The sequence below is a fragment of the Adiantum capillus-veneris genome, chromosome 23 (assembly GCF_014529385.1).
Source record: "Adiantum capillus-veneris isolate H3 chromosome 23, ASM1452938v2, whole genome shotgun sequence".
Lineage (NCBI taxonomy): Eukaryota > Viridiplantae > Streptophyta > Polypodiopsida > Polypodiales > Pteridaceae > Adiantum > Adiantum capillus-veneris.
The window spans coordinates 125,587,021-125,607,608 of NC_140953.1; positions in this window are offsets into that span (position 1 = coordinate 125,587,021).

Below are 20,588 nucleotides of genomic sequence, written 5' to 3' on the forward strand. Positions count from 1 at the left end.
CAAGAAAGTAGAGTGACATCCACATGATCGGAGGCAAACAAGCCTCAGAGGACTGGTCTAGAACAATACATGTCATGATGACATCTTGTAATAAGTAAATAAAGGTGCCGCGGGAAGCATGTGCCAATGTAAGTGCGAGAGCAGAGAGAGATAGAGACTTGCTTTGGGTGGAGCGCACAACAACATTATCCTATTGCACCTCCTTATTTTGTTGTATTAAAGAATAATTGTATATTGGTTATGTTAGTAGATGGGTTAGTAGTAAGTGGGATGTCTGGCCAGTTGGCCTGAATCCCAACAAACTCCCACTTGAAGACCAATGGGAGACCAATGCAGCCCAAGTGACCCGGTATGTACAACCGTGAAGCAATCTAGTGGATTCAACCTATACCCATCAAATCACTGCAACGTGTAAACCACTCCAAAGCTAAGCCTTTTGTCAAAGCATCTGTTGGGTTGTCGTCAGTGTGTACCTTGACCAAATCAATGAGCTTTTTGGCAAAGAAATCTCTCACAGATGATACCTGACTTCAATGTGTTTTGATTTGGAGTGAAACATGGGATTCCTTGCCAATGTAAGAGCACTCTGACTATCACAATATATCACTGGAGTCTCATCAATGCCAAGATTTTTGACCAAGCGAGATAACCATACAGCCTCTTTACTTGCATCCGACAATGCAACGTACTCTACTTCCATAGTGAAAGACGACGTACAATCTTGAAGACATGACTTCCAAGATACTGCTGCTCCAGCAAATATGAAGACTAGCCAGATGCCGATCTTCTATTTTCGACACAACCCACATAGTCTACATCCGCATAACCCACGATGGATGCATCACTATTCCCAAAGCATAAACACCTACCGACCGTACCTTTGAGGTACGTAAGAATGTGCTTCATTGATTCCCAATGCTTACTGCCAGGATTTGCCATATATCAGCTCACCACTCCCATTGCAAAAGCAATGTCTGGTCTTGTGGCCACAATAGCATACATGAGACTGCCCACTACTAAAGAATATGGTACCTTAGCCATTTTAGCTCACTCAGCATCAGATTTGGGTGCATCTTCCTTGTTGATTTTCAAGAATGCCTGCATTGGGGTACTCAATGCTTTCCCCCCCTGCATATTGAAACGTTGTAAAACTCAATGTATGTTTCATGAGGTAACTCAAGAATACGACGTTTGCGATCTCGTTTGATTCGCATGCCAAAAAAAGTGTGTAGCATCCCCCAAATCTTTCATTGCAAAATTATTGCTAAGTGTTTTCTTCAAGTTGGCAATTTCCGCAATGGATTTCCTAGCTATAAGCATGTCACCAATATACAAAACTAGAATGATCATTGAGCCATAATCTAGCTTTCTTGTGTACAAGCAGTGATCCTCTTCGCTCCTTTTATATCCTTGAGACCTCATACATGCATCAAATTTATGATACCACTACCTTGAACCCTGCTTTAAGCCATAAAGTTCCTTTTTTGAGCTTACATACTAGCTCCTCACAAGATGCGTTCTCATGAACAAACCCTTCAGGCTACTACATGTGAACATCCTCATCGAGATCCCCATGAAGAAATGATGTCTTCACATCCATTTGGACAAGTTCCATGTCCTCAATCACTACAAGACCAAGTACGGTTCTAAGCATTTCATCTTGACCGGCAGGCGAGAAGATTTCATCAAAATTGACTCCCTTTTGCTATTTGAACCCTTTGGCTCCAAGTCTAGCCTTGTACTTTGGATTTGGATCACCTGAGGTAAATTTCCTCTTGTAAACCCATTTGCAAGGTAAAGCTTTCGCATCATTTGGCAGTTCTACCAAGTCCCAAGTGTCATCAACCAGAATCGAGTTATACTCAAATTGCATAGCCTGCTCCCACTTCACCACATCATCCGCCATCATGGCTTCTTGGAAGCAGCTTGGCTCACCGCAATTGGTCAACATGATGTAATCAAGACCTGGCTCAAAACACGCTGGTGGACGAGAGACTCTAGTAGACCGTCTCACTCCTTCACCATTGCTATCGGCTACCTAAGGAGCATTGCTAGTGGAAGGTAAATCACTAGCCCACTGAGTTGATTTCAGTGTCTCTAGGGCAACATCCTCAAAAGTGACTCTCCAAATTTCTATTTCCTTGATAGGTTGTTTATGCATCTTTGACTCATTGAAGATCACATCTAAACTACGGATGATTCGATGAGATTCCGGGTGCCAGAGATGATATCCCATCTCTCCATCTGCACCATATCCAATGAAAATACATTTGTGTGACTTTGGATCTAGCTTTTGGCGAAGTTGTTTAGGCACGTGAGCATAAGCTCCAAAAACACGTAGATCGTCATAGTGGGGCTTACGTTTAGACCATAACTCTTCTGGAATCTCATAATTCAATGGCATACTAGGCGAACAATTTATAATGTGCACTGTAGTTAAGATGGCTTCTCCCCAAAAGCCTTGTGTGAGATTTTCCCTAGAAAGCATGGATGTGACTCTTTCTTGAATCGTATGATTCATGCACTCAGCAACTCCATTTTGAGCTGGTGTGTATGGTGCAGTAAACTGCCTTTTAATCCCCCTTTTAGCACAAAAATTGTCAAACTCCTTGGAGACATACTCTCCACCATTGTCAGTCCGCAACCTCTTGAGTTTCTTGCCAGACTGATTCTCAACGAGTGCTAAAAAAAAATTAGAACACACGAAGAATTTGATCCTTATGTTTCAAAGGATATGCCCACATCTTTCGTGTAGAGTCATCTATGAATGTCACAAAATAGCTGGCTCCCATAGAGATTTGGTTGGCATAAGACCACAAACATCATTATGCACTAAATCTAGAGATTCAGGTCGCTTTTGACCCAATGGTAAGTGCACGGACCTAGTCTATTTGCCATAGATACAGTTCTCACAAACAAGAAATTCAATGGAAGACAAGACAGGTAAGTAGCCAAAACGATTCAAAGTTTTCATTCCTTTTTGGCTAATATGACATAGCCGGCAATGCCATAACTCAGTAGATGGCAGCTCGGCTATAGATATGTAATCATGACCAACATCTGACAGATGCATGGAATACAAGGTACCATGCTTCTGACCTCTGAGTACAACAAGATTACCTTTGTGTACTATCCACGAACCATTGCCAAATGTGGTGTTGTAGCCCAAATCATCAAGCTGACCAACAGAAATCAAGCTTTTAGACAACTTGGGCACATGTCTGACATTACATAAAGTAAAGTGCGTGCCATTCCCTAGATGCAATTTGACGTTTTCGACACCCTCAATGTCTAGTTCAAAAGCATCACCAAGTCTCACTTTTCCACAAGAGTGAGAATAAGTAGAGAACCACTCTCTATGTGGTGTCACATGGAAACTCACACCAGAATCTACTATCCAATTCTGTGCATACTGCGCATCTTCTGTAACAAGAGCCTCGACAGGTAGATCTGCTGTGAAGACCAATACGTTAGATGTAAGTGTCATAACAACCGCTAGAAGAGTCTCTACAAATAGGAGCAGTTGAGGACTCTAGCACATTGATCTTCTCTAACTTTGCTTTTCCCTTGTTTGAATCATCAGACTTAGAAGTTTCACCGAATTGTTTATCCTTCTTGCTTTGCTGCCATTTCCTGCAATCCTTCTTCACATGCCCTTTTTTATGGCAGTGATAGCACTCAACATTACGCATAGAACCCGGAGACTTACTACATGAGCCCCCACGTTCCTTGCTTTTGGCACGACTTTGAGTGCAACCCCTCTGTATATCCCTAGCAACATACGCATCACCATCCTTCTTGCCTTTTAGATATTTCCTGTGAATCTCCTCGGTAAACAGACTCACAAGGACGTCATTGTACACTAGACCGGTATCAGGTGTTGGGTTGAGAATCACAGTACAGAACGTATCCCAAGACGAGGGTGAATTGCATAGCAAGAATATACATTTGATTTTCTCATCGAAGACCAAACCCTGAGTGGTCAACTGAGTGAAAATGATATTGAACTCATTAATGTGAGTAGAAATAGTGCCCTCTTTCTTCATACGAAGGTCATACATCTTCTTCATCAAGAAAACCTTATTAGTGGCACTTTTGTTCTCATAACTGGAACACAACGTATCCCATACATCTCTAGCAGTCCTTTCTCCAACTATAGTAAAGTACACAGATTCGGCCAAATGTAAACGGAGGGTAGATTTGGCCTTAGCATCAAGTTTTTCCCACTCAACATCTTAGTATACTCACCCTCTAGGCGCTCCATGATAGGATCCAGTTGGCCTTTTGGTATAAGAACATCTTGAATCTGCTCTTTTCAGATAGAAAAATTTGTCCCATCAAATTTTCGGATATTGTAAATATCCGTTTCACCACTAGATGACATGGCTGCAAGCTAAAGATAATATGGCGATAAATACTAGTAATTCTTGGAAAATTTCAGCAAATTTTCCCCAGAAAAATTGACAGAATCTGAATCCAAAACTATCATAAGAGATCAGTAACGCATAAAAAGTAATTCTCTCAGAGCATAAGACAGGTGCATCAACCACTAACTGTGCATAAAAACTCAAAAACTGGCCCAAGACTGCCAACACGATTCAGCCAAATGTAAAGTACACAGATTCGGCCAAATGAAAACGGAGGGTAGATTTGGCCTTAGCATCAAGTTTCTCCTACACAGATTCGGCCAAATGTAAACGGAGGGTATATTTGGCCTTAGCATCAAGTTTCTCCCACTCAACATCTTAGTATACTCGCCCTCTAGGCGCTCCATGATAGGATCCAGTTGGCCTTTTGGTATAAGAACATCTTGAATCTGCTCTTTTCAGATAGCAAAATTTGTCCCATCAAATTTTCGTATATTGTAAATATCCTTTTCACCACTAGATGACATGGCTGCAAGCTAAAGATAATATGGCGATAAATACTAGTAATTCTTGGAAAATTTCAGCAGACTTTCCCCTGAAAATTTGACAGAATCTCAATCCAAAACTGTCATAAGAGATCAGTAACGCATGAAAGGTAATTCTCTCAGAGCATAAGACAGGGGCATCAACCACTAACTGTGCATAAAAACTCAAAAGCTGACCCAAGACTGCCAACATGATGTCAAATGCACCTAGCCCTCTCTATACATGTCCTATGGTGAGGCCACAAAAAGGGGTACTCCAGCAACCTATATCACCGAAAGTATCTCAACATTCGAGAATCCCCCAGCTCAAGAAAAGCTCATACTTTTGACCTTCACAAAAGGTTATGCAGACAAGAAACCAGGCCAGTCTCAGAAAGGGCCTCCAAACCGAGTCTCAAAAACGGTCGGGACTGCCAGAAACAAGCCAAATCGGCTCCACAAAAGCATTTGGGAGTTTCCGCAACTCAACGTACATCCACTGTCAACAATACTGCAAGGTGTAAACAAAATGTGCAAGCAGTAAACAAGTCCCTACATGGAGTAAAACCACTCTCAAAAGAGCTCAAGCACTATCAAAAGTGCACGAACAATGCATATGTGCATCAAATACTCCCACTGAAATCTGTGTTGATGCTAAACACTGCAACCTGTAAGAAACCTGGATGTCCTGTGTGTATGCAAGAACCTCTGAGGAGATGGATGCCTGAAAAACCCGAGACAATGTCGATGCCAAAAAGTGCTCCTAATTAGCCCATAAACACCATCTCAATAGCACATAATAGCCATAAAGCAGCTATATACCATCCCAAAATAGTCTCTGAACAACCTACACATGTGTCTTGTACCTATACCTGTATCTGTAGCAAAAGTGGAGTTGGAAAAATACAACTCCTGAAGCGTAGCTTTAATGAAGCTTTCGACTGCACGAACAGCTTTGAAAGGGGGGTAAAACTCCAGGGCGCCTTATGGAAACGCTCTCGAAACGCTGAGTTTGCCGATGCCAAAATCAGGAGCCTGTTTGCACTTTTAAAAGTGCACGCGCGCGGATGCAAAAACGGAAAGCACAAACCCTGTTTTGATACCAGTTGAAGGTGTCGCGAGAAGCATGTGCGACTACAAGTGCAAGAGCAGAGAGAGAGAGAGAGAGAGAGAGAGAGAGAGAGAGAGAGAGAGAGAGAGAGAGAGAGAGAGAGAGAGAGAGAGAGAGAGAGAGAGAGAGAGAGAGAGAGAGAGAGAGAGACCTGCTTTGGGTGGAGCGCACAGCAACATTATCGTGTTTTGCAGCTCCTTATTCTGTTGTACTAAAGATTAAGTGTATATTGGTTATGTTAGTAGATGGGTTAGTAGTAAGTGGGATGTCCGGCCAGTTCGCCTGAATCCCAACAGTAAAGCCTTAGAGAAGTTGCAGTTTCCCTGTCAAGCAGAAAACTTGTAATCCTTTGACCCTCAAGGCTCGCGGTTTGAGCTCAAGGTTGGTGTATATTTTTTATGAAAACCTAGGAAATGCCCATCACAATGGTTTTAATTGAGCATTGTCAATCAAAATGCACCATGCCTATCAAAATGCTCTCGTGGCATGTACCAAATCCACGTAGAGATATGTAGACATCCATGATCAATTTGTAGCATTGTGTGCCCAACATGCAAGGCATGTGGAATAAAGAGGAAGCACACATGCGGAATGAAAGCGCATTGAATGCAGATCTTAGCAGCAGTAAATGGTGAATCCAGGTGAGCAACGCTCGTGTGCAGCTAATGCATAGGGAATAGTGGGAATACGCATGTACAATGACAATGCATTGAAAATAATATGTACAACAACACCCATGTGGACAATAGTACTCACCAAATGCGCAAGGCAACACACATCTAATCGTCTCTTGATTACTAGGAAGTCCTTAATGGCAAGGAAAAGAAAATAAATAAAATTCTAGCTAGCCCATGACACGTGTCAAAAGCTCAAAATTGCACGACCTTCACCCATAGTGCACTAAGGCCTTTAGCATGCCAAAAATAAAGGAGTTACAATTGTGCCTCAGAGGTAGGGAGAGAGGCATCCCAAAAAAAAACAAGTGATAAAATCACGAGGCCTGGCTAAATAAATTTGTATATAGTAACAAAGTAAAGCAGTGTGGACTCTTACAGAAGAAGGTAGGTGGTGTGCATATGTGCAGCCTCTAAGTGCATGTATTGGTCAAATTATAAGACATGGCTGTTCAAACTGTAACATCTTGGAAAAGTATTGCCAAAAGTAGGGCAAGCTGATAGGGCACCCCGTCCCATCTTGATGAGGTACCTCAAGCTAGTTGAAGCCATTACAAAACGTGGTTACATATCCATGTAGCTAACTGTGTGCATCTCTAGCAGTCATGACCTCTTGCAATGAGTAAGGGTGTTAGGTAATAGTTCGTCGTTACTTGGTGTTGTGTAAGCCTTTTGATGTCTCAAATGGCCCCTCAAGGCTTGATATGAGCTTGAGGCTATTGTACATTTTTTGATGTTTAATACAATACATCTACTCACAATTGTGAGCTTGGCCCAAAAAAAAAGACAATCTATAATTTTTTGTTATTTTTTCAATCAGTTCCTTGGAAAAAAATCAATACAAAAAATATTTTCATGTTTTGTTTTAAAATAATAGATTTGATAAGCACAAATGTTAGCAGCAAGCTAACAAGGATACCATTTTTCGGAGTTCTCTTTGTAAAACATCTATTATTTTGATAAATCGGGAATATTGTAACTCCTATTTTCTCGGTTAAACTCTGTAATTAATGAGCCGGGGCTACAAGGTTCCAAATTGTATCAACCAGTCATTTCCCAGCTTTAATAGAACTCCAGATTATTAGTTTTGACCACCCAGAAACCTTGGGTAAGGTATAAAAACCAATTTTTGTAAGTTTTTTATAAGTTTTTAGATAAGTAATACTCAGCGTGAGCTAACGACGCTCACTCCTCTCCTTCTCGCGCTTCCTACTCCCTCCCCAGTTGTCACATTGCAATCACGTTTGTTGCATTGCAACTGTAGGTAAGAGCTCTACGCATTGACGTAAGCAATTCACAGTATTTCGTAGCTTTTGGCGTCTCGGACCTGCGGTCTAATTTCATCATAGCTAGGAATTTACACTTTCAAATCAAAAAGTAAGCATAGGCGGGGTATTGGGGCATCATTGCTGAGCATTTAGATGCATTCTGGGTCAAAAATGACTAGGTCAAAAATCCACTGCTGTTAATAATCGCGATTTTGGAACAGGACCTAAAGTGGGGTTTGAGACCATAAGCATGTGTGCTTAGGTCTTATAAACATGTCCTAGAAAGTTTTGTTATGTTTGGATATCATTTGATGATGTTCAGATATGATTTGTTTGCCGATGAGCGATTGGCTTTTGGTGATTTCAGTCACTTGAGTGTAGCTTGAGTTAGATGCGAGTTGTTAGTTGTTTTTCGAGAGATTGACAACCTCTTATAGCCTCTATGCACTAGTCGAGTTAGCTTCATCCCATGGATTGACAATTTAATCGTGGTTCTCACTAATACTGTAATAAGATAGGATGGTGAGGTTAGACATGCGTCCCACATTTGGCGCCGTTGTTGGGGATCGAAGAGACCTAAACTAGGAAAAAACACAAGCATGTTGTGAAGTTATCCTTTAACTTTCTCTAGGTTCGCCTAGAGTTCAAAAGTTTCTTTTAGAAACCGCATAGCTTAAGATTGTCGTCTTTTGCGGTGTAGAGGTAGTTTGGAAGTAATCGTACTTGCTAAGTGCCTTTAGGATTGTAGAAATAGATTAGGATTTTGAGAATGATTGGTAGACGAGACAAGTCTTAAGATCAGTGCTCAGAAAAAACATAAAACACAAGAAAACGAGTATTTGTGGACACTTTCCACAACCCCATTGCATGAGAATCTAGGAGTAGGGTAAGTAGGATCCGAGGTGGATTTCAATACATTGCTCTCTCTGAAAGAATCAAGTGTGAGTTGTTCTTGGAAGCTGAAAAAATTCAGGTCTACGGCTAGAAATAGCTGGAAAAGACTCAAAACCATTCAATGTGACTAGAGAGTAAGCTTAAGAGTTGTCTGAACCAGTTGGTAAGCTCAAAGAAACTTTTTCTTGATATTTTAGGCCAAATTAATTTTTTACTTGATTCATAGGCTTAAAATAGCTCACATAAAGACTGTCTTTGAAAAAATTGCAAAAAAGTGTTCATTTCAAGCCTGAAGCTAATTATCGTGATTATTAACTTTTTGCTCCAAACTGACCAAGGTTCATACCATTGACTCATTGCATGTGTACAAACAACTTTTGTAAAGGCCCAAGAGATTTGGATCACCAAACTGGCAAAAAACTGGATAAAAACTAAAGTTTGTATTGATTTTTTGAATCTTGAGTGTCAATTGTAAAAAATTTGTCCAAACTTGTTGAAAATTGATGTATAGACTTATATTGATGTGATAAATATGTCTACATGCTCCTTTGACCAAAAAAATGCATAAACTTATCAGTGGTAAATAATCGCGATTTTTTACATCTGCACCATTTTTCAACTTTTTTGACCAAGTCAACATACTACGTGTTTTAACATGTTGTAATAAGCCCACAAATCAAATTTGGTAAGATTTGGATAACTGGATTGAAAATTGTGACCAAATTTGCAAAGTTAGTCTGCGGACTGATAATTGATGACCATTTGACCAAAAATTTGTCCAAACTTGATGAAACTTGGACAGTGACCTTAACTTAAGGTACTTAACAGATCTGTGTCAAAGTTGGGGCAAAATGTTACAAAATTATAACTAAAGTAAATAATCGCAATTATTTACATTTGCTTCAAAAGTTGAGAAATTTGCACATTTGAGTATACCACAACGTCAAGCACATCAAGTAGACCTCACAAATAGTTTTTGGTGAAATTTGGATTCCAAAAGTGAGATTTAAGCTAGATTCTCAAAATCAGAGTTTGTGGACACAAAACAGTTGATAAACTTGATCAGATTTTGTCCAAACTTGTTGAAACTTGTCCAGGGACTTTAAGAAGTTGTATACTTGCCAAACCAATCAAAAAAGTGCAAAAAACTGACAAAAGTAAATAATCATGATTATTTACTACTGCTACCCAAAGATATCAATTTTGACTTTTGAACTTATACAGTGTTAGATCAGCATAATATAAAGCCACCTGGCAATTTTGGGCTCAATCGGATCAAAATTGGTACATGTACACTCAGTTTCAGATTGCAGATCAGACCTTTGATTTTTGTACTAAGTCAAATCTGAAAGTCAAATTTTGACTCCCATAGCTCGATTTGAAGTGATACATAGAGACCAATCACAAGAGTTAGCAAAAACTCTACTGTCTTTATAGAAGAATAGCTAACTTGATAAAATTGTAAAGAATGAGGATGCAAGAGAGCTACACAAGACAAGCACAAAGCACACAGAGATGGAAAGCTTCTTCTTCTTCTTCACAGAAAAGAGAGTACAAAATGACTAAGTGCTAAAGCTGAAAAGTAGCACATATGTACATGCGGTCACTAAGTGTGAACTCGCTAGAAGCGTACTAGGCTGGCACTATAAGTGTAGTCCAGCTGTAGAATCACTGGCAGAGATCCTCCGTGTCGGTCACCTAACGCGCCAGTGAGTAAATGCCGTAAGCGGCCAAGACCCGTAGTGGATGCCAGCTCAAGGTGTAGAGCTCGACATCTCAACACTCCCCCTCGAGCTCTGCATGTTGCAGAGTCCAAGCATAGTCCGAAAACGTCGAAGCTTCTCGGCTCCGAGGGCCTTGGTAAAGATATCAGCTATCTGCTCCTCTGTGCTGACGTAGACCAAGTCGATGTCGCCCGCCAACACTCGCTCTCGAACGTAGTGGTAATGGACCTCTATGTGTTTGGTCCTGGCATGGAACACTGGGTTCCTAGCCAACTGCATGCTGCTGAGGTTGTCACAATGGATGAAAATCTGCTGGTCCACCTGCACTCCCAAGTCCTCAAGTAATGTGCGTAGCCAAGCTACCTCGCACGCCGCAACTGCTGCACCTCTATACTCGGCCTCTGTGCTCGATAAAGCAACCGTAGGCTGCTTTTTGCTGCTCCAAGTAACAGCAGCACTCCCAAAAGAGAACATGAAGCCACTCGTAGATCTCCTATCAACAATGCTACCTGCCCAATCTGCATCTGTATACCCATACAATGCTGATGGTGCATCTGCTGCATAGAACAATGCGTAATCAAGAGTACCTTGCACATACCTAAGTGTGCGTCGTACTCCATCCAAATGTGGCTTCCTCGGAAGTTGCATGAATTGACTCTCCAAGCCTACTATGTAGCTCAAGTCTGGCCTCGTGATAGTCAAGTAGATTAGACTACCCACAATCTTTCTGTACATGTTGACATCCTCAACAACATCACCCTTCTCTGCACTCAGCTTTGCATTCACATCCAAGGGAATAGAAATTGGCTTACAATCAGCCATACCATACTTTGACAACATGTCCAAAGCATACTGTCTCTGTGATAGCCATACACCCTCTGGAGTCCTGATCACCTCAATGCCAAGAAAGTAGCTCAACTCGCCTAAATCTTTCATTTCAAACTCCTGTTTGAGAAGACCCTTCACATGGTCAATCTCCATAGCATTGTCACCAACAATAATAAGGTCATCTACATATATGGTAATGACCACAATCCCCACATCACTCTCACGTACATAGAGTGAATGATCAGCATGAGCTCTCCTAAAACCAATACTGACAAGATACTTGGCAATCCTGTCATACCATGCTCTAGAGCCCTGCTTCAAACCATACAAAGCTTTGAGAAGTCTGCATGCATAATCTGGGTAACCTGGATCGACATAACCAGGTGGCTGATCCATATACACTTCCTCTTGCAACTCACCATTCAAGAAGGCATTATTTACATCCATTTGATGCATAATCCATCCTCTAGATGCAGCCACTGCTATGATAGCTCTCACTGTCGTCATCTTTGCCACTGGAGCAAAGGTCTCCTCATAGTCTATGCCATACGTCTGTGCATAACCCTTTGCGACCAGCCTTGCCTTGTGACGCTCAATGTTACCATCAGCCTTATGCTTGGTTTTATACACCCATTTACAGCCAATAGCTTTCTTGCCACTTGGCAATGGCACCAAATCCCATGTGTCATTTGCTTCCAATGCAGCCATCGCTTCATTCATTGCATCATCCCAATGCACATTTCCAACTGCATGCTCAAAACATGTGGGCTCCACATCCTGTATCACCTTAGCCATGTAGGCTCGGTGATGCGCTAGATACCCATCATAAGTCAATTTCTGAACTGGATTTCTGACTCTATTAGATCTGCGCGGTCCTGGGTCACTCCTTTGCCCTCTAGCATCTTCTTGTACTTTCCTTACACAAGGTGTCCTGACAGCCGGAACTCCAAATTCCTCATCAAGACTTTGTTCAGAACCATCTGAATCCATGTCTACATGTGAAAAACCTGATGATGCATCAACCATAAAGGGAGGTTCATCAACCTTTTCCTTTCCTTTTCGTGATACATTCCCTGTACCTGTTGGTAGAGTAACCTGCGTACGTAGTCTACCATTCCATGGTTTCTCAACAGAGCCACGAGAAGAGGACTCTTGTGGTCCACTCAAAACCTGTGACTGTGGCCTCACATTTTGTACAACCACATCATCTTTTACATCAGCCCTAATAGTGCCATGTGCATTACTGTACCAGCTGCTCATCTCATCAAAGACTACATCTCTGCTCACTCGTAATTCTCGTGTAGTAGGATTGTAGCACCTGTACCCCTTTTGTTCAAGGGAATATCCCACAAGAATACATTTCCCTGCTTTAGGATCCAATTTCCTACGCAACTCATCTGGTACATGCACGTAAGCTATGCAGCCAAACACTTTCAAGTGTGCCAAATCAGGCTTTGTACCTGTAAACTTTTCCTCAGGTGTTACATCATGCACCGCAGCTGTAGGTGTCCTGTTCATAATGTACACAGCTATATTTACAGCTTCAGCCGAGAAATGATGAGGCATGTTCTTCTCATTCATCAATGCACGTGCAACCTCTGCAATGTGCCTGTTTTTCCTTTCTGCGACCCCATTCTGCTGTGGAGTATATCTGCATGTAAATTGCCTGTGTATACCATGCATTCGCAGAAAATCTGAAAAATCATTGGAGAAGTACTCTCCCCCTTCATCTAAACTCAATGTCTTGATTTGCATATCTGTCTCCTTCTCAATCATGACTTTGAAGTCTTGAAAGTGACCAAACACTTCACTTTTGTTACGCATGAAGTAGACCCATACTTTCCTTGTATGGTCATCAATGAAAGAGACATAATACCTGCAACCATGTATACTTGCAGTATCGGTTGGACCCCAAACATCTGTGTGCACCACCTCAAGTGGCTTTTTACATACATTGCGCTCATGTGGAAATGAGCCCTTTGACTGTTTTCCAGACTGGCATGCTGCACACACTTTATGCATACCATCCACCTTGAATTTGGGCAAACCTTTTACAATCTGTTTTGATTGCATGCTGCGCAATCTCTGCTCATTGACATGGCCAATGCGTTTGTGCCAAATGTCAACATCATCCACAACACATGTGCCCTGTGCAAATAATGCAGCTTTTACCTCAGGCATGTCTACATTCAGCGTAAACATTCTGCCCACACATTTGCCCTCTGTGATCAGCTTATAGCCATTCTGGAAATCTTCTACATAACAGCCATTTGAATTGAAGCGAACCTGCAAACCCTGCTCAACCATTTGTCCAACAGAAACAAGATTATTTGTAATGTTTGGGACATGAAGTACATCTGCTAAGTACTTTGATTTCCCACTCTTCGTATTTAGAGGTATGTCCCCTACATGAGCAATGGGGTGAGCTGTGTCATCTCCTGTCTGCACATAGCCTGACACATCTGGTTTGCGCATATCTCTAAACCACTCTCCACGAGACGTCATGTGATTAGAGGCACCTAAATCCACATACCAAACATCATCTTGGGTGGAATTCTCTGCAGTCATTGTATTTATTACATGCTGCATAACAAACATGCGCTCGTTTTCGCTGTCATATGCATCTCTGCTAGTAGATACATAGTTGCCCTGTTCTCTCTTTCTACTTGCTTTTCCCTTTGGACAGTCACGTGACATGGGACCTCTTTCACCACAAGTCCAACATTCTCTACTATCTGGAGTATGTTGCTGCCTGCTTGATCCTGCACCACGACCTCTTTGACTCCCCCTGCCTTGAGACTGGTTTCCCCTGCCACCTGTATTGTTTTGATTTGATTGACCTTCCAGAAATTGGCCCCTGCAACCCCTTGGGCCTCGACCACGACCTCTACCTCTACCTCTGTTGGAGTTAGAATAGAAGGCCTGTTCAGAATTATTTCTGCCATGAGAAGAAGATGTGTCAAGGTTCTTCTCCTCAAGAATAAGCATAGAAATCAAATCTTGGAACACGGGGATGTCGTCTCTTGTATTCATGGAAGAACTAAAATGTACATACTCATCTCCTAGACCATCCAAGCATGCACGGACAATGTCATCGTCTTCCACTGAGACTTTAATAGATCCAAGAGCCTCAATGATACTCTTGATCTTCAAGGCATAATCATTGATTGAGAGGTTGTTCCTCTTAACCTGATTTAGCTCCGACTTTAGTTGAAGCTTCCTGGCCTTGGTGTTCACCTCGAACACTCTGCCTAGGTTTCTCCATGCAATGGCAGGCGTTTCAGCATCCTGTAGATAGCCCATCATGCCATCTGTGATGCTCATAGACAGCCAATACATCACTTTGCTCTGGCCTTGTTGCCAGTCCCTCAAAGCTTTCCTTTGTTCTGCTGTAGCATTTGCCTCGGGAATCTCTGGTTCCTTTTCATTGTCTCCTTCTACATAGTCCCAATAACCTTTTCCTTTTAGGAAATTTGTTATTCTGAACTTCCATGCAGGGTAGTTATTTTTCTCAAGCTTCTCAGTAACAATCTGACTGAAACCGTCAGACATCTTGAAGCACTAAGACAAAATAGCTGCAATCTGCAAAAACTTGCAAATCTGTTGAACCTGCTATCGTGGTTCCTGTAACGCTTTCTACACTCAACGAGTGTCCACAATCAAGCGTTTCACAACCACTGTACTTGTATAGTAAATCTCTGTATACTGCACTTTGGAGACCTATTCAGAAACTTGGCATCTGGTCGTGGATTGCGAACGAAGGGATTGTGATGCTCTTGCTCTCTTAGCCTCTCTTGCCTACACCAGGCTCTGATACCATGTAAAGAATGAGGATGCAAGAGAGCTACACAAGACAAGCACAAAGCACACAGAGATGGAAAGCTTCTTCTTCTTCTTCACAGAAAAGAGAGTACAAAATGACTAAGTGCTAAAGCTGAAAAGTAGCACATATGTACATGCGGTCACTAAGTGTGAACTCGCTAGAAGCGTACTAGGCTGGCACTATAAGTGTAGTCCAGCTGTAGAATCACTGGTAGAGATCCTCCGTGTCGGTCACCTAACGCGCCAGTGAGTAAATGCCGTAAGCGGCCAAGACCCGTAGTGGATGCCAGCTCAAGGTGTGGAGCTCGACATCTCAACAAAAATTTGTACAGGAATCAGGTTGTAGACAAGGAATCAGTGGTTTGACAGAAAGTTGCAATTGAATCAAGTGGAAATTGACGACAAGTCGATCCAAAGGTGAGTACTCTATCTAGGGCTTCATAAGTCTATATGAACCTTAGATTTGGTCGTGTACTAGGAAATCAAGGCATACTCAAAGAAACCTCCAGTAGAGTATCCACCGAAGAAAGCGTGAATCAAGTCAATTCCTTGCACACAATTCTTGAAGAAGTCTCATACACTTTTTCAGACTCAACATCCTAAATGTCTTCTTACTCGACTCACTCAAAAACCAGAACGACAATGTGCTATAAGCATATACTCTCTTTTTACAAGACTAACTGTCATAGAGCCCAGGTTTACTTGGATCCTAACAAGGAGTATGCTATTCGCATTGATGACCATCGTATTGAGTTCGAAGAAGATATTAGGGCAAACAAACAAGGAAAAACGTACATGGACAGAAACGGAACTCAATATGTACAAGTTGAAAACCCTAATGTGGTAGACAAATGGGGATTAGAAGTAAACACCATAATCCCAGATATGTCAGCAAAAGAAGGACCACCAACTTTAGAATTCGAGGGATATGATCAAGTAGATTTGTTGCCTTCGAAATGGCTTAGTACGGATAATCCTAGGATCGGGGTCTATTGTTGGAAAGATAGAACCATAAAAGATCTTTTATGGACTTTGCATGCCAAACCAGAACAATTAACGGCCATGAAGATCATCTATATCTTCAAGATCAAAGATAAGGGATCAGTAGACCTACCAAGTTACATGTTTAGAGATTGTTATAATAACAACTTTGTTACGATGACTCATAAAGAGGTAGAACAAACCAAATACCAAGGGTATTCCATATGGGATTGGATATTGGGGCAAGAACTAGAAACAATTCCAAGAGATGAACACCATGAGAGATCATCTAAGAGTAATTCGAAGAAACCAAAAACCACCTCATCACGTAGAAAACCGGGTGACACTAAGGCCAATCCAGGGCTACATGAGTCACTATTTCCAATAGACCAGTCTGAAGGACTCGAAACAGGACCAACTGCCAAAAGACCTAGAGTTGAACTAAACAGACGCGTCAAACCAGCTGATTTTTAGAAATGGGTCATAAAATACAGTGGATCAGGGGATCCATAGGACCACTTAGCAAGCTTTAAGCAACTGCTAAGAACAGAACGTATATTCGATTTCCATACTGAAATCAAAGGGTTTGGAATGACATTAGAAGGAAAAGCATTGACATGGTTTCAAAACATTCCACCAAGGTCAATCATGGACTTGAACACATTAGCTCAAGGATTTGTAGCTGCTTGTTCCAAAACAGGGATCAAACATAATACGGTAGCTCAAATCTACATCCTTAAATAGAAACATGGTGAGTCTGTTAGGGATTGTGCAACTCGAATGAAACAATACATTGCCAGATGCCCAGAGCTGGAGATACCTACAAAAGAATGACTTGTATCTTTGTTTCTGGAGAGACTTCTAAACAAAGAACTTCATGCTATACTCTATAGTAAAAAGCATACAACCCTAGAAGCGTGTGTGTCAAGTGCTATTGACTTAGGAGACAATTGCAAAATTTTCAACAAAGAAGATGTCCCTAAGGATAACCAAAGCAAGAAAACAGCATCCACTAAACCAGCACAAGTGGGAACGGCTGCTGCAGCACCACTCTTAGCCATAGAAGATATGCTTAAAGGGATGAACGACATGATGAACAACATGCAAAAAGAACCTATGAGGGGACAAAGACAAGGGATACCTCCACAGGGACAACCAATTAGGCCACAAAAATGGTGTGCAATCGAGGGTAAATGGGCCAACCATGAGACCCACGAGTGCTACTTCAGACCAAAGTATGATGGGAGTGTTTAGTACGTGCCCATGAGGCCAAAAGGACAACCCATGTACAGATATCAGCCTAATATGGCCCAAGCTCAAAGACCACCAATGGGTATGGAAAGACCTCAACCTGTGTTGGGACAACAACCTTCATATATCCAGAACATAATGCAGTGCCTGTAAAGTACATGCACTCTAAAAAAAGTCATAGATGCACAAGCATTAGTGCCTATTACACCCTATGCGGAGCCTAGTCCACCTACAGTAATGGTAGAAGGAGATTGGTATAATTCACATCCACCACCAATGGAAGAAACCATGACTTATGCTCCACCAGAGCTTGCACCAATGTATTATGTAGCTAATCAAGGTGTTAGACCTCCCATGGTAAGACCCATGATGAAGCACGAACAGGAAACTGTCATAACTGTGGTGCTAATGATCATTGGAAAAATGAATGTCCAGAACCTGACAAAAACCTCAAACCAGTTGAAGCCTATTGCATACAATGTTGCAAAAAGGGAGGACACTTTTCGGAATATTTTCCTAAAAATCCTTTGAACAAGGGTAAAACCTAGTGAACGTAGTCCAAGTGATACCTAGTAGCTCATCAGAGGGTGAACTGATTGTCCCAATCAAGGTAATCACTAGAGCGCAGGCCAAGAAAAAGAAACACAACTCCTCTGATGATTTGGAAAATACAAAAGTTTCCTCTCAAAGAATCAAAAGGAGGAGAAGCAAAAGATATGAGATGAGAAAACAAAAACAACGTGTTGAAATCGAGGAGAAAGCAAAGAAGCTATTCCAGGAAAAATTGAAAGAAACTAGAAGTGAATTCAAGGAAACAACCGTGAAATCTGAAGGATCCATTCTCATTGATAAAATTTTTGAGCCTATTAATGCTGCCTTGGAAGCCTACCAAGCAGGACTTAAAGCAGGCCAAAACATGGAAAACAAATGGAAAAACTATGCTTCTCCAAACATGGAAGCAGCTAAACTAGAAGCTTATCAAAATTTGGTAAGAATCATGCAAGAAATGCTAGAAAAACAAAAACCCAAGCTTGAAAGTATTGCAAAACCTGAAGAGCTTGTGGTAAGGGACATTAAAGAAAAACAGGATGTGGTGGCAGAACCTCTCCTTGAAACAAAAGAACCAGAGCTTATAGTGCATGAAAGCTAAGATACCTTAGACGGAATTTTATTTGTAGAGGAAGACTGACCAGGACACTTATGGGAAAAAGTGAGAGAGTCAATGATGTGAGCCTAACTCTAAAGTCAACTCCTATAGAGGAAGTCTGGTTGGATAACCTACCTTTTGATGTGAACATGGATGTACAATCCTTGTACGGGGATTGCGGGTCTGAAGCTTCAGGAATGTCGAAAAAACCATTGACCTTGAAAACATTACCTTCTTACTTGGGAGATAACAAAAATGAATCCATCGTGTGTAAGATCACTCAAGTAAAAAGAGCTGAACAAACCCTAGAAGTAGACAACATTTATTCAATCATGTCTACTCCAATGCACTCTTACCTTGGGAAAATTGTTAAAACTCAGACCATACTTATGGAATGATCTACAGAAAACCCTAGAAAAGGTGGGGATAACGGGGTTAATTTTGGAACATTTAGGAAAATTGAAAAATGAAAGGGACAACAAAGAGATTCGATCGCTTCCCATGAACAAAGTCGGAGAATATTATGAAGGGGAATAAGGAAACACAACCCTCCCAGTGAAATATAATGACATTGAAACCATGGCAATACGGGATAGTGGAGTTGGCATAGCCATAGCCACTAAAGCAGTATGGGAATCCTGGGGACAGCCAGCCATTAGACAAACTTGAATGAAATTGCAGTTGGTTGATAGATACATTGAGAGACCATTAGGGCTGTTTGAAAAAGTGATAGTCAATTCCTGTGGGATTAAATATCAACACACTTTTTCCATAATAGACTTTGGGAAAAAACTCAACTATGAAATCATATTGGGAAGACCTTTCATGCGGCAGGTACAGCTTATCCAAGATTGGGGAAACAATTATCTGTACTTGAAGCAAGTGGGATCTATAACAAGAGTAAATATAAAAGATCACACTTATAGAGATGTCTTGAAAACTCCCATCCAGGAGTTTGATTCAGTCTCTTTGGCTGAAACTAAACTTCCATCCTGGTTAAACAAAGACACTCCTATTTGGATGTGTGGAGCTTCAGAAAATGGAAGGTTAAGATGAGAAGAATGTATCCAAGAAAGGGACTACACAGACGAAGCCTATGTACCTGAACCCTTTCCGGAGCATTTGTTTGAGCCATTTGAGTGGACTCAAATTTTAGCGACAATGGATGTATGTGTGAATATGTCTATGCCTACTCAAGTTTGCAATGAGAATGGCTATGACATAATTCCCATCCAAATGATTTCAATCCTCAACATTGAAGACAAAGATGAGGAACCCAAGGACTTAATGAAAGCTCAACAAGGCTTTGCAAACCTCTATTACGATGCAACTGATGAGTTAGATGAACACTCAGCTACCTCAGAAGGTTTGGGGTCGGAAAGAGAGCATATGAGAGTTACACTACTCTTAAAAGGAGGGGAGGAAAAGATTTTTAACTTTCCAAACCAGAAATCAAGAAGACATAAATGGTATAGACAAAAAAGAGACACCAAAATTGTGAAAACATGACCTATGCCATCAGTCTCTAGTAGAACATAATTCCTGATGCAGATAGATGCAAATGATTGTGTCAATGACAAAATAACTAGCATATATCCTTCAAACAAAAACTCAAAAATATATCAAACATCGAGAAAAACAAGGAAGGGTACTCAAGCAAACCTACAAGATAAGAAACCACTCAAGACTTGAGTCGAGAAGAAAAAGAAATATCTAGAGTTGAAAAAAACTCTAAAGGAGATATACACAACCGAAATGGAAACCACGGAAGAGGATGGTAAGGATGTAGTGCGTGTTCCATCCCATTACAAAAAGTATACTCTCCAAGATCGAAAAATCATAGTCAAACAACCTGTTAGGGAACTACGAAAATAGGGTGAGTCTTACGAAGGACCTGAAAACGCTAAAAGGATAGACTTGGCTGAACCAGGAGAAGAGCCTAGACCGGCTTACATTGCAAATGACCTAACAAAAGAAGAAGAAGAAGAGCTTCTGCT